Raw genomic sequence first — 14,688 nt, 5'->3', positions numbered from 1 at the left:
TAACGATACTCTTCTTGGCGGACAAATACCAGGTACCACGTACCTGGCTCGGTGCTATTATTAACCCAAGACTCGTGTTCCGGTTACGTATTTCTTCCATTGCTTCAAGCCCATTGATGAGACACGTAGCTGTTATTTCTCGGCCAACAAGAAAATATGATCAATGAGAACGCATGCGCTCATGAGGCTACGTCATGAGGCTCCGCTTTCATGAGGCTGCGTCTAGAGTTCGCATCGGTAGCCTGGACTAGTGTCCCTGCTAGCTATATAAATCTAATCAAAATGTGCAGCACAGGTTTATACGTATCATTTACGTTAGAAATATTGGTCGCCGCCGTTTCTGTGACTATGATACTCTCCTAGCAGAGCTCAGTATGTCTGCTCTTTATGAAAGGCGACTCGAGCGTGACATGCAGTTTCTAAAGATATAAACTTCGTTTCTAAACATTTTATCGCGATAAACATGTCATTTGTAAAATTACAGGTCTTCAAATTACTTACAATTGAATGTCCTATAGTACCCACATATTTGTCTAAATTGCTGTTTTTAAGGTGCTTGTTTTCAAATTCTGTTCGCGATTTTTTTTTTTTTCAGTAGTATTGCTGCATGTCATTTCATGGTGTTTGTATATAAGATGGCGTGCGCTCGTTTTGACCACCCGGTTGTTGATTGGGTCTCATTAAAAAAATAAAATAAAATTAAACACGGCTACGACTCACGCAGCGGGGAGGAGATGTCAACGAGTTGACAACGTCTCGTAACAAGGTTGGACGTTTTCCAGCGCACAGTGCAATATAGAAGCTCAAATATCCCTTTAATATACGACACTGGTTAGTGTCTACATTTCTGGATCTGGCAGCAAAACGGGCGCAAAGATCGTCGACCTGTTTCCCAAGGGGAAACTAAAGCGAATTTTGGTTATGGCTGACGCTGTCGGGCGTTAGGCTCCGTGAGGTCATCTGGCATCGCTCCAGGTTTAATTTGTTTTCAGAACTCGCAGACGGGGATAACACTCGGTGGCATCGTAGGCACTGGCATTAATTACTACATTGCACCTTTGGGGGTACAAAAGAACTCACGTGCCATTTTTGTTACACGTAAATTGGCTTAAACACGTTGGCTAAAACAGTGCATCGTGCCGTTAGCTCCGCAAACGTGACTAGAGAAAGCCATAAGCTCTCGGCTTTTACGACAACGGAAATGAAACGTCGCAACCCATCAGGGTTTGTACAGTATAATAACTTCAAGGACGCGCTCGATCACCAGCTGTCATGACACTGTTGGAAATTGTAACGACATGGCTGACCTCCTTTTACCTCGAAAAAAGAATTTTATATAGGCCCACATAAATCACAACGGATGATGCATAGAGGCTGTGAACTACAGTTATTGGGCATAAGGTATACGAATGTGTAATACCGCGTTTACTGCCGGAGAAACTTTACGAGGCTGGGTCAAACTTTTTACTCAAAGCAAAAAAAAAAAAACAACACGGCGTTTGCTTTGCCCACAAAACACTACTGTCCGTCCGTGTCTGGACTGCGTTTTGAATTTGCGCATGCGGAATGAGCAACCCGCCTGCTATCAACCCCCCCCCCCCCCCCCCCAAACAAACAAACAAACAATTTTCTAGACAGATGAAACTTCTACACTTGCTGCAGGATAGGTATCCCACAAATTCGCAAGTGTTCAGAATACGTGCATCTGAAGCAGAGGCACCAACGGTAGCGGCAATGACCAGCGGTAACATGAACTGACCAACAACCAACCCGCTGTTTACTGTAACCCCGCTGGTGGTCGCCCGTCCGTTCGGCGTACACGGGACGGGATACTGGCCACGCTTGGCTTGGGTCCTTGGCGCGCGCGCGCGCCGATCGCGCTCGCGGGACGCTACGCTGGCAGCTCTTTTGTTCTTCTTTGAGAGCCACCCCTCCCTCCACCGCACCCTTTTCTCTCTGTACCACCTCGCGTGCTACAGCCAGAGGCGGTCTCTCTTTCTCTCTCCCTCTCGCCTTTTCTCTCCTCCTCCTCATCGTACGGGCTCTGGGAGAGATCGATCCTACCACGTAGTCGACGCCGGCCGGCCGCCTGTCCGGCCGTTTGGGGGTGGGGGAAAGAACAGAATTGAGGCGCTCTCCCCCCCTTTCGCCCTCGTCGTTATTCTAGCGCGGCCGCCCTACTCTGGCGGCGCCGTAGACGGCGCAACGCTGAGAGCGATCGCGCGCGTCACACGCACCGCGAGACGCCGTCGTCGACGCTGCCAGCGAGCCGCGCGTGGTCGCGGCGCGCGCGCGTGGTTCTTCGGGGCGGCGCCTGTTCTCGTGTTTCGGAGGCACCCGTCGGATATCTGTGCCGCGCGATGATGACGTTGCGCGGCCGGAGTGTGTGTGCGACTTGATCAGCCCACCCTCGCTTACAGACTGGTCGAGATGGAGATTGATTCGGACTTTCCGGCTCCGGGATCACTTCTTCGGTTCTTTATTTTTTCTCCTCTTTTCGGCTGTAGCCGCATGAGGTGAGTTTCGAAAGCAACTCCGTGCTTCGTCAGTTGCGCGAGTAGGCAGTGCGGTCGGGCAGAGAATGACTGAGTGAGCCGGTGACTGTTTCAACGTTCTTGCGTGCATGCGTGTATATGCGCGCGGTCTGCACGCGCATGAGGAAGCGAGCGAGTGAGTGATCAGGCGAGTGCGCTTTCTTTCATTTTTGAGAAAATGAGTAAATGCACTGATTAATCAACACTATCATAGCAGCTGAGGCTCACAGCTTTCTAAACGTTGTCTGAAAAATGTAATGTTTCAAATCGCTTCCACTGTTGCGTGCATGTGTGTTTGCCTTACTCTGAGCTGTCCTCAACCGTATGGGGTTTGTTTTCAAGTGAAAACACCATGGATGAATGCTCGTGCGTTTATTTGGTTTTTCGTGTACTTTAGCGTTTAAGCTTGGCCATTTTGTTTTATAACCTAGATCACTCTCAGCCCCACAACGCAATTGGTGACCTGTTGCGCACTGATCGAATTTTAAAAGGTCGCTCAGGGCCGGCGGGAGTAAATCGAACAGATCAGACGCTGGAAGCTTATTGGTTTTTAAAGGGGCTTCGCCACAAAACAGACAGACAAGCTTCTAAGAGGTTTATTGAAGTTTATACTTAGCTTAGAGGCTGGGAGACAAATCATTTAGGGTGGGCTTTACCTTTCCTGTTGGACTGACCGCTCACGAACTCTTTGTAGACGAAGCAGAATTTCAAGGAGGCTTAAAAATAATCTAGTTTGGCTACTAACAGCCACACAGAGTTGTGGTTAATGCTGCTTATAGCGCATTCAGTGATAATGCAAAAGCAAGCACTGTTTTCGAAATGAAATCATTCGAAATTCGGCGCCATGTGGCTTGTGCTGTGGGTGGGGTTGTCCAATTTTTCTCGTGCGTGGAATTTCAACTTAATGTTGAGAATCTGATTTTTTTTCTCTACTTGTACCAAGGAAAAAAAAAGTTTCTCTACCTTTCCAAGCTCTAAACTTACATTAGTCAAGCTCACAAGATCCTGCATTATAATTACCGTGAATAATCTAGCGGCGTCACAGGAAAAGGCCCTTTGTGAGTTTTAGTCAACCATTTCACTAACGAATTCGTGCTTAGAATACACCGGCCTCCGTCAGCGCTACTAATTATGGCGAACACGAAGCCAGCGTTCTCTGGTACCGATCATGCTATCTTAACGTAAGTGACTATCCCGTTCGCCGTATGCATTATATGGCAAATGAGCGCTTGCTAGACGAAATTGAGCAAATTATTGTAGACCCTTGGAGAGCCAACCCGGACTAGGACGAACTTCTATGGAAACTATGGAACTTCTATGGAGTTTCCATGGAAACACTGTAGCTTTACTTTGTAGCCATACGACTTTTCTTGGGTGGATGCTAATGAGTGATTACTGTCTTATTACAAATCTACTCCACCTTGGGGGATTCTTCTAAACATCGAACCAGCACCGTTCCCACTTCGAGTAGTTGATCATTTCGCTCTCGCCCTGCCATTTGTTAGCCGTTACGGGTTAGCTCAAATCATAGAGCGACTACCCCTGTGAAGCGCGGGTCCCGGGTTCGAACCCCGGGCCAGGACGAATTTTTTTCAGCTAAGAAGTTTTTGTGGAAGCTGTACAACCGGATGGTTGCGCTTGGGTGAATGCTACTGAGCATTTACTCCTTTATTACAAATCGCGCCCACCTTGGGGGATTCCCCTAAATATTGTACCAGGCAGAAAAAAAAAAACGTGCACTGCCAACTGCACAGCCTGCACGTTTATATTCCGCTCTTCCTTATACCGGGTGGATGCAGACAAACGCAACAAGTATACATAGCCACATGATCAAAATTTATAAAAACTTAGATGTAACCAACAGCCATCATGACACAGTCATCTTGCCACGCAGGCACAGCCTAAATCAAAAGTAAATTAGGTAACTAATAAATAACTAAATTAAATAATACGCTTATGCTGCGTGCTCAATCCTATTATAATGTTCAAAGCCTAACAGCAAGAAAACATTACAGGTGTATTTTAGCCACAGCTCTTTACAAGCTGCTGCCACTGTTTGTACATTATATTATTGTTGAACTATTATAAATTAAGGCTTAAAACAATAGGGTTGTGCCTGCCATAGATTGCTTGTAGTGCACCGAGATTACACCAGAAAGCTTTGCTTATTGCCCATTAATCACAATCACTTTCGTGCATTTTGTATGGCTCTCAATACCAGCACGCGCCCGTTGTATCTCTAATAAGGTAAGCATATCAGTTGTGAATTGCATACATTAACCATGTGTGGTACTGTAGTGTTCTAGTGCCGCTGTCATTGCTCCTTCCAGAGTGTGATTGTATCTGTGTGCTCGCTGGTCCCATTTAGCGTTTCGATGAAAGTCGCAAATATGTGGTCTTAATTAAGGTAAGGGAGAGGTCACGCCGTTAGAGTGTTATTTTTAATATTTCAGAAGCTCTAGAGAAAAAAAGGGGTATTAAGAAAAATGTATGAATGTTCGACCAAAAAAAAGGCAAAAATAACATTGTTGCAGAATTTTTACGCTGCCTGGGAAAGTGCGTGACACAGAAAAGATAGCACAGAACGAATATTAAGCTCGAGACCTTGACTGGACACCAGTTGTTTCGTCCACACGTGGGCACAGTATACGAAGCGAAAAGTTGTTGAGGAATTTTATACTGCTCATAGCAGTGCAACTTGCAGCCGCGTGCGGTGAGCAAGTGGCACCCTTGGAAGGATGTTGTTGTTGTTGTTGCGACCGCAGGAAGAATGGAAAGGAAAGTGCACGGGCCGACCCACTGGCTCAAGCTGAGCAACAATCGCTCCCACGGCAGACAGTAGGACAGTAGAATGAGATAGGAGAGGAAATAATATGGGAGATCTAAGGCCCCGTCGGCGAAAGCTCTGTAGGACTTTTGAATAAAGTTGTTACCAACTAAATAATTGGTTTTGGGGGAAAGGAAATGGCGCAGTATCTGTCTCATATATCGTTGGACACCTGAACAGCGCCGTAAGGGAAGGTATAAAGGAGGGAGTGAAAGAAAGGAAGAAAGAGGTGCCGTAGTGGAGGGCTCCGGAATAATTTCGACCACCTGGGTATCTTTAACGTGCACTGACATCGCACAGCACACGGGCGCCTGAGCGTTTTGCCTCCATAAAAACGCAGCCGCCGCGGTCGGGTTCGAACCCGGGAACTCCGGATCAGTAGCCGAGCGCCCTAACCACTGAGCCACCGCGGCGGGAGGAGAGGAAAGATTGAAAGAAAAGACGCACGCCGCAACAACCGGGTCATCTGAAGCGACGAGGACGGTTTAGCAACAGATACCCCTCGGTGACAAGAAACCCTCTCCACATGTGTGAGAGCCCTAAGATTCCAGCCCCGTAAGGCCAGGAAGCCAACCCTCCCTTGGAAGGATCATGTGCTGGATACTTTTGATTGCAAATTTGTTTTGCGTTGTTTCATTTTTTTTTTCATTTTTTTCCTTTTGTACACATAACTGCAAGTTTTAAAGAAAAGTTCTTGCTAGCAAAGGAGGCGCCTTCGCCTGTGTGTTTCTTCGTTATGTTGCATTTTCGTTTTGCTGCTATGCACAATTTCAAAACTTCTTTCTATGCACTGGCGTCTTTTCAATCCTCAACTCTAACGAACACGCCTCGTTTTCCCGTATTCTTCACTCGACGTGAGCATGCAATCACGCCTAGGCATTCTCTTCAGGCACGCCGCTTCTTACGAACGAACCGGCGTCTGGCCTGACCTGGAGTGTTGCTTCACGTTCGCGCCCTCGCCAATGCTTTCACTCGAAGGCGCGAGTCGAAATTGCGAGCGGTGCGCGGTTTCTGACAGCCAGCCTCTCGCACCCTGCGTATTGTTAGAGCGCAAACCGGCGATCGTGATTTCGACTCACCCCGTCAGACACAAAGCAATTTTTTTCGCGCAAACGTGACTCGCGCAGGACTTCCAGACAAGCCGCCAAATTGTTTCCTTCATCGGAGAGTCGCAGCAGTGGACGCCGAATCTTCATATTTTTGAGGAAAAAAAATGAGGCTGCACAGTAAATCTTCTCTTTCGCACGAAACTAAGTAAGTCTGCTTGGTCATCTGAAACTAAAACTGAAAGCAAGATGCGCTACGCTTCATCGCGATGTAGCTAGCTGCTTGAAAAGCCTCTCAAACATATGAACAAACACATCCGTTTCTTTCGTTGAACGCGGCAAGCTGTGTAAGACCTCAAGAGCAAACCATGCAGTTTTAGACAGAAATAAATTTGATCTCATTACTCTTATTTTTTCTTGAAGGCGGGTTTCTGATGATGATATTTAATTTTATTTATGCAAGGGCAGCTTTCGCCAAAAAGCACCAAGGTACAAGGTATTCTCTTTCCAGAAGGCGTGGTCAAAGACACATTTTTGAAGCATTTCCCCGATAAAAGCCGAGCACCAGGGCAGGGTAAAGCTTGTACCCATTGTGTCACTGGTGGGCACCAGGCGGCACTGGGGGTCGAACACCACACCTCCCGATGCGAGGCGGATGCTCAAACCACCAGGCCACCGCCGGTTAAAAAGACTACTTTCTGTAGAAGCGCACGTAAGGACTGCCATCGCGCTTTTCGAAGGGTGTACCAGCTCATTTCCCCTTGTACAATCTGAATCGCTGTTACTGGGAACACGGGGGCACGTGGCCTCGTTTACCATCAAGGCGTTGTTACGGGACGCGAGGAATTAGCATACGTGCTTGTCTGAAACATACAAGCGCTTTCCCCACTACTCCATGAACAGCTGAACAGTTGGTGCGCTTTCGTGTCCCATATGCCAGTCACGACACAATATTTTGCGCGCCTAAGAGAATGTACATACACTTGCGCTACAACATCACGCATCTCTTAGTTGCGCTGAAGTTTCTGAAGCTCATAAACCCCAAACCATATTAGCATAAAATATTCAGTCTTGAAATAATTTATGGCTTTGGCGGATTGGTTTGACGTGATTCGTGATGGACAAATGCATGCGCACTAATCCGATCAACACTGACAAAAAAAAAAAAACTGGAATTTGGCTGTGGTGGTGGTGGCCGCCCCCTGTTATTGATGAGGATGAAGATGATGGACTGAGGATAATGGGACTAATGATTAGGGATTGAACTGCAATCTGGGCCTGGTGGTATAGATGGATGCTGGAAAAGCGGAACAAAATGGAGGAAAACTCAGAGGAGGTAAACGATCACATAAGACGAGCGCTGTCCGAACAATGGCGCGATGATTGAGCGCTAAGTAAACGAGAGCTCGTCCTGTCTACTTTTTTTTTCCTCCGTGCATGAGAATAAATGGTTCTACAAACGGAAAAAAGCTTCGTTTTTTCTTAAAACAGCGTGCTTGTGCCATGTATAGTGTAAAGATAAAGACAACGGCATCAAAATACATGTATAATATCTTACAATATCTTCTTAAGACAGTCTGTAGACTGTCCATAGACTTCTGTCTATAAAGCCTATAGACTCTCCATAGAAGAACCCCAGTGAACAGTCTATAGGCAATACAAGTCCTATAGACAGTCTATAGACTTTCTATAGATTTATGACCATACATTTCTAGCAGACTTTTGTCTATAGACTGTCTATAGACTATGAGAAGACAAGAGAAATATCTATACGAGGGCAATAGAGTCTATAAGAAGTCTACAGACTGCCTATAGACCATTTCATAAGGGATCTCCGCTTCGACGCGGGAGTGTTCACAGCCGCTAATAGGTAACGAATGAGCTGCTTTTAGCGTATGCATGGCCTGATTAAGCGTTCCGCGTCACACAAGCCACAAGTCCTGCGATCGGTACAGCGTCTCCGTAAATAGCCGAAGAGCTCCAACTTTCGCCGGCGCGTTATCTCGTTCCTCGACAAGATCGTACTCGCACGTGACCACGGAATAACGGAGGGACGGAGCGGAGAGAAGACGTGGGCGTGGTCCCTATTCGCAGGGCTGGAAGTCTTATCGACGAGACACAACGGCTCGCGCACGCTACAGCGCGCGGCACCCTGCAGGCTATATTGTATACTGGGTCGGCGATCCACTTTCTTCCGAGGCGGGGCGGAGATGAGACGGCGGCGGTGGCCAAGTGGGTTGGCGGCATGCCGACGGCCCGGCTAGCCGCCGTGTAGGAAAACTATTCGCCCCTCATTTTTCCTTCTTTGCTTTTCTTTTCACCGCCGGCCGGCGTATTCTTGACGCGCCCCAACATCTACTCTGTATAGCGAGTAACACGAAGGGGATATTCAGAGTGTGCATGCAATACGGGAAAACGTTGCCCGAGATGCGGACGTGAGTGAAGTTTCAAGTCGAAAACAGGTTTGTTAGCGAGACGTGCTTCTGCGCTGGCGTATACCTATAAAGGGGGGAATCTTCAAGTACACTGCGGCTGCGCTTGAAGCTCTCAGCTTATACTAGGGCTTTCCTTTTCCTCTGGCAATGCACGGGGCAAGGCCAGACTGTGCGACGCTCGGACGATGTTACGTCACCATACTTGGCTTTCCTTTTTTTTTGTCCTTCGTTTTGTCAGATGCACCCGTACATGTGCTCCCCCCCCCCCCCCCCCCCCCCCCGAAGTAAAAGGAAAATTGGCCCGTGCCGGTTTGCTTTAATGAGCGACGCAACAGATGACTTGAAAAATGGTGCAGGATTCGAGGAAACTCGAGACAGGGCTGGCAATGGGGTCTTTTTTTTTTGTTTCAAGACTCGTTAAGCATAAAGGTTTTAGTTGGCACTTCATTTTATCCGCTTAAAGAGATCCGGTTCATTTACGGGTAAAAATAGGCTAAAAGCACCCGAGCATAAAAGACGCTTGAAATCGGGCGCTACTATGCTTAAAGGCCTAATTGGATCAATCTTCCCCAATCTGCGCAGCAAGTTTGAATGATTTCTTCAGAAGTTAACTTTGCGATTGCTTTTTGTACCTTTTAATTGCTTTTTCTCGAGCGTAGGTGGGGGATACTGTTAGTAATGCATGATTTCCTTTCTGCGTTCCTATGCGCGTAGAATTGTTTTCAGCGACTGCAACCACATATAATTGTTACCAATATATTTTCTGTAGATCTGTCTGCCCTCTTCCTCAATTTGTATCATTCTGTTATATCTCTGCCCATGTGCGGGACAGGAAACCTTCCATTACCGGTGTTAACGACATTTCCCTTCATTCCTTCACTATCTCTCTTATCTAGAGAATGACGTGCAAGTAATCACAAAAGACCGAATGTCTATGCCGTGACGTCAACTGAGTAGAGCTTACAGATCGGTCACTTCTCCCGGTCTCCCGGAAAATGTCGGCACTGCGCAAACTCCAGTGTGTGCCCTACATAATGTGAGAAACCGCGCTTGGTTTGCTTGTTAAACTTGCTTACCTTGCGTTCGTAAGAATACACGTTGTGGGACTAGAGCCAAGTGACTCTGTGCTGCATTTAGACGTCCTATTTCAAGATGCCACAGGGAGGCACAGTTTAGTGAACGTTCGGTAAGTCCGCCTGGTGGCTGGGCAGTGTTGCCACGACACATAAAAAAATAGTAGTAGATTTTTTCGCGAAAAATCAGTAGAAATCAGTAGATTTTTAATTTAAATTTTTGTACTCAGTTTATGAGCCCACGAATTCAGCGCTTATATTAGTACTCTGCTGTTGTATTGTAGCTTCTAAGAAATAGTACAAAAATTGGCCACGAGATTCTTGGCAATACTTTTGAAAAACCCGGGGATCCAGAGAGCCATTGTCAAGCACGAAGAGAAAAACAGTGAAGCCCTCAGATGGCATATTCAAAGGCGTTAGATGGTAGTTAGTACCTGAAATCTTTAGAGTATAGTATCTTCCAGACAGGGGTGATTGGGAGATCGCTGGGCGAGGCCTCCGTGCTGCAGTGGACATAAATATAGGTTGATCACGATGACGACGATCCAGAAATAAGAAAACATGAGTCCCTTATAGCTTACGCAAATAAACTTTATTGCGCGTGAACAGGCAACTTCAAAACGGCCATGTATATGACTAGATATGCTGTGAAATTCCACAAGTGGCTGTGCCAGCAAAGCCGCATTAAATACTCTCATGCTTAACCTTGTGCCAGTCGTCCATTCTCCTTATCAGTGGCCTGTCAATGTTGAAGCTGTGACATGCTGAAGACGTCATCAGGCGTTTCGTGTGCAGAAGGCCACAGATAGTATCCGTGCAAAGCTTGTTCCAGAGTTTTGTCTTCAGGTTGTTTACAGCAGAAAATACCCGCTCAACTGCTGCACTGGAATGCGGTAAGCACAGTATAGCCGTCACAAACTCGGTCAATGCAGGAAAAGCGGCGCTTCCATCACAATGTTTTTGAGAAAACACGACTCCCCAGAACTCGTGCAACGAGGTATCTTCGCTTGTAGGGATATCAGCGTTTCTTAAGTATCGCCATTCGGTATCCAAAGATTGCAAGCCTTTGCCGGAGACTAAATTCGGAAAGGCTTGCGCCAGTGGTGCAATTGACGCTGCCTTCCCCGTCACGGACACAGTAGGATCTAGGAGTTCGAGATGTTTTAAAACCGGATCTTGAAAAGGGATACGCTTCAGAATTTGGTCGACACTCTCAATGTAAAAATCAAGGCACCTTAAGCGGAAGAATTGACGTTGCTCAGTGGTAACTGAACATTCTCCGGATGACAAGAATGCAGTTGCTTGACCGCCGACGTACATGTCTTCCAAAGACACAAAACATTTGGGGTTCTTGAATTCAACTTTTGCCACCTCAACTCCCTGTGTGCAGGATCGCTTGAGATAACAATCCATAATTGTCCTCACGCAGGCTTCTGCACTTCTCAAGAGCTTGTGCAACTGTGGAGCATCACTTTGCATTTGTTTGTTCAAATTGTTAAAGAGAGGCAGAACGAAGCTGAGGAACATCAAAAACAACTTGTTCAGAGGATCCTGTAGCCTCCGGTAGATTGTTTCCGTTGCCAAAAGCCTGTCTGTGGAAACCGCAGATGCAAAGTATGCCTCTAGGGCATCATACTGCTCTAGAAAGCGGTCGACTGCAGCAAGCAATGAGAGCCACCTTGTTTGACTTGGATGAAGAAGTTTGTGCGGCTTTAGTTCAAGAAGAGCCTGAAATTTCTTCAACGTGCCCTCTCTTTTCGGACTTGAGTTGAAGTAACTGTAGACGTCCCGCACGAGATCTTCAACAACGCGTGGAAGTTTCGAACAAGCGTACGATGCGCACAAGTGAAAAGAATGACACGTGCACTTAAGAATGAACAAGCCGGGAATCTCCTTCTTCAGCAGTACCATCACAGAATGTTTACTACCCATCATGACACTTGCGCCGTCTGCAGCAAAGCCGACTAAATTTTCTTTATAAGGAATACCCGCTCTCTGAAAAGTACTTGTAAGGGCACTATAAAGGCCATTAGCACTCACATCCGTCACAGGGATGAGATCAAAGAAGGCATCAGTCACACTATCTTTTTCGAAAACCCTTGTAACAACACACAAGTGCTTGGTGCAGCTGACGTCCGTTGACTCGTCAACCATGACTGAAAATTTCTTCTCTCGAAGTAGCCTACACAGCCGCGATTTGCTCTCCTCGCCTGTCACAACCTTTGTTATCACTGATGTTTTTGTTCTGCTGCAGGCAATCTGCTTTGCAATATCGGAGTCCGGGCAAATTTTTTTCACCAGCTTTGGCAGATGGTCCATGACTGTAAATGGCACGTTATGCTCGGCGACAAACAAAGCCAATCTTACTTCAGCTTCTTTTACCTGTGAAGAGATAGCAATGCTAGGCATTGCTTGCATCAGCGTTGGCTGGGACATAAGCTTTCTTGTATTTTCTTCATGTTTCGCAGATTTCATGTGCCGTTCCAACAGTTTCTTGCCGGCAATTAGGTTCATGTCGCATGTTTTGCAGTACGCATAACGGTTGCTCTTCTTGCTTGGTTGCAGCCAACTTTGAAACGCTTTCTCATGCTCCCAAGCTTGCTTGTACTTTTGCTGGTATTTTCTTTTTTTCGGTTTTGGACTGCTCTTCTTCCGGTCTGAAGACTCTGAACTAGTGTCACTTCCACTTGTCATTATGCTGAAGCTTCCAAAACACCTGTAATGCAAGTACCAATGCACTTAATGAGGGGCAGATAAATGACATAAGTATGACTGGCTACTGCCACAAGCAATGTCACAACGCGCTGTCGCCTATCTGTGATGGTATGAAGGCATGCAGTCAGACAGGTTGACGAACTTGAACAATAAACTGTAACCAATTTAACCTGTGCTAGGTGTAAAAAGTGAAGAGAGCTCGGCGGCACAGCAAGCGCGATCGCCGAATTCATTCACCGGCTGCACCATTCCACTATGTCTACTGGCATCACCTCACTTCATAGAAGCTAAAACAATGTCGGCCGAGTAAGCAACAATTTCTTATTCTTACATACATATGCTTTCTTTACGGTTGAAGCGTGATAATTGAAAGCGCAGCATGTCAGTCATCAGCAATACGCAAGCAATACCAGTCCTATGCAGCTTGTCGACGCTTAATTATAATGCGCGCCGCCTTGTTTTCAGCGTCGGCCCAAAATCTGGCGCCGAGACAACCGGGAATAAAGCACTACAGTAACAATTCTGAAGTTTTGCATGTCAAAACCACGATATGATCATGAGGAATTCCGTAGTGGGGGACTGCGGGTTAATTTCGACCACCTGCGGTTCTTTAACGTGCACCAAATGCACAGTACACAAGCGCCTTTGCATTTCGCCCCCATCGAAATGCGGCCGCCGCGGCCGGGATATGGTTTCGAAATCACGCACTTTAAAGCTCAACGCCAAATCCAATAACTAACCTCGACGGGTGAATCACTAAATTATTAGTACTAACATATCGAGAACTCAAGACATACAGGTATTACTTACCTGGTGAGCTCGTAATGAAGCGCGCACGCTGAACTTGATGCGTGACCTGCCACACGCGGTATGTAGGTACTGCGGTACACAAGCAGCAACCGACAACTTGACTGGACTATTCAGAACTGTAAGTGAGTGGGGTCCTATTCTCCTGTAGAACGGAGTAGGCGCTCGAAGCGCCATTGGTTCTGGTCCGATAGTTTTGGTTTCATAGTTGTGGATTACGGTAGTGCACCCACTTTCACAAATTCACCGCCTCACCTTTTCCCCACTTTGCTCAAAGACAGAGGCAGCGCCACGTTTGAGAGTCTGGAAACGCAAGAATGTATGTTAACCTCTGAGCCAACCGCATTTTTTTTTTCGCTCGCTAGGTGGCATCACATTAATACAAGTTCTGTACTGAAGAAGTAGCAGCTTTTGCTTTCGTTTCAGTAGAAAAGCAAGAAAATCAGTAGATTGAAGCGCTTTATCACTGAATCAGCAGAAAATTTTAAAAATCAGTAGATCTACTGATAAATCAGTAGCCGTGGCATCACTGTGGCTGGGCCGTTAAAGCGGTCGCTTAGCAACCGCGCGCTGTTGGATAAATAGCGAAAACTATTAACAGATGGCACCACATGTAAATTTGGAGCACCCTGAAGCGCTGCGCGGTAAATCTGAATTTCCAAAGCGGGAATATAGTCGCTGAAATGGCGGGCCACTAGCAACAGTTATAAAATATGCATAGTTATTAGAACACGAAAGCGTAATAGTGACCGGGCTCGATATAAGAACATATGCTAGAGCTTAAAAGGAAAAGTTACTGATATCGTGCGGTCAAGAAGCCGTGTCAGGGGTGGCACGTCGTTTGAGCTTGATGTCACACTTTGCTCCTTCTTGAAGCCCCTGAGATCATGTATGGAAACTGCCTCTGTGAATCCCTCGAACACACGGTCTTGACGTCCCGTCTGTTCTCCGCCAGGTAGTTACACGCAGTGACCGAACGCTTCGCGAGTTCTACCTTGAACGATTAATAACTGGACGCTCCACTCCAGTTGTAGTCAACACAGTGCTGTGCGCGTGTGTTTTTATTCCTCCAACATGAACTAATCACGCGCACAACCTGGACACATTTCTTATTGTGTAAATAGTTTGTACATATTACTTCTCCCCCTATCCTCTCTTCCTGTCCACTCACCTCTTTCATTTCATTTCTCCATTCTGCCTGCTATCCTTTATTTCCGCTGCCCCAGCTCGGGTACTTCAGTATCGATGGCA

General features: G+C 46.7%; 1 protein-coding gene across 1 annotated transcript in view; it reads left to right on the top strand.

The window, feature by feature from the left end:
• Positions 1-2,229: 2,229 nt before the first annotated feature.
• Positions 2,230-14,688, top strand: part of LOC144120692 (uncharacterized) — a 29,876-nt gene continuing 17,417 nt past the window's right edge. The window contains exon 1 of the mRNA XM_077653334.1: positions 2,230-2,516. The gene's annotated coding sequence lies outside the window, so the exon portion shown is untranslated. The remainder of the gene's footprint in view (positions 2,517-14,688) is intronic.

Source organism: Amblyomma americanum, chromosome 2, assembly GCF_052857255.1.
Source record: "Amblyomma americanum isolate KBUSLIRL-KWMA chromosome 2, ASM5285725v1, whole genome shotgun sequence".
NCBI classification, from domain to species: domain Eukaryota; kingdom Metazoa; phylum Arthropoda; class Arachnida; order Ixodida; family Ixodidae; genus Amblyomma; species Amblyomma americanum.
The sequence above is the reverse complement of the archived record's forward strand: the minus strand, read 5'-3'. Positions and strand labels throughout refer to the sequence as shown.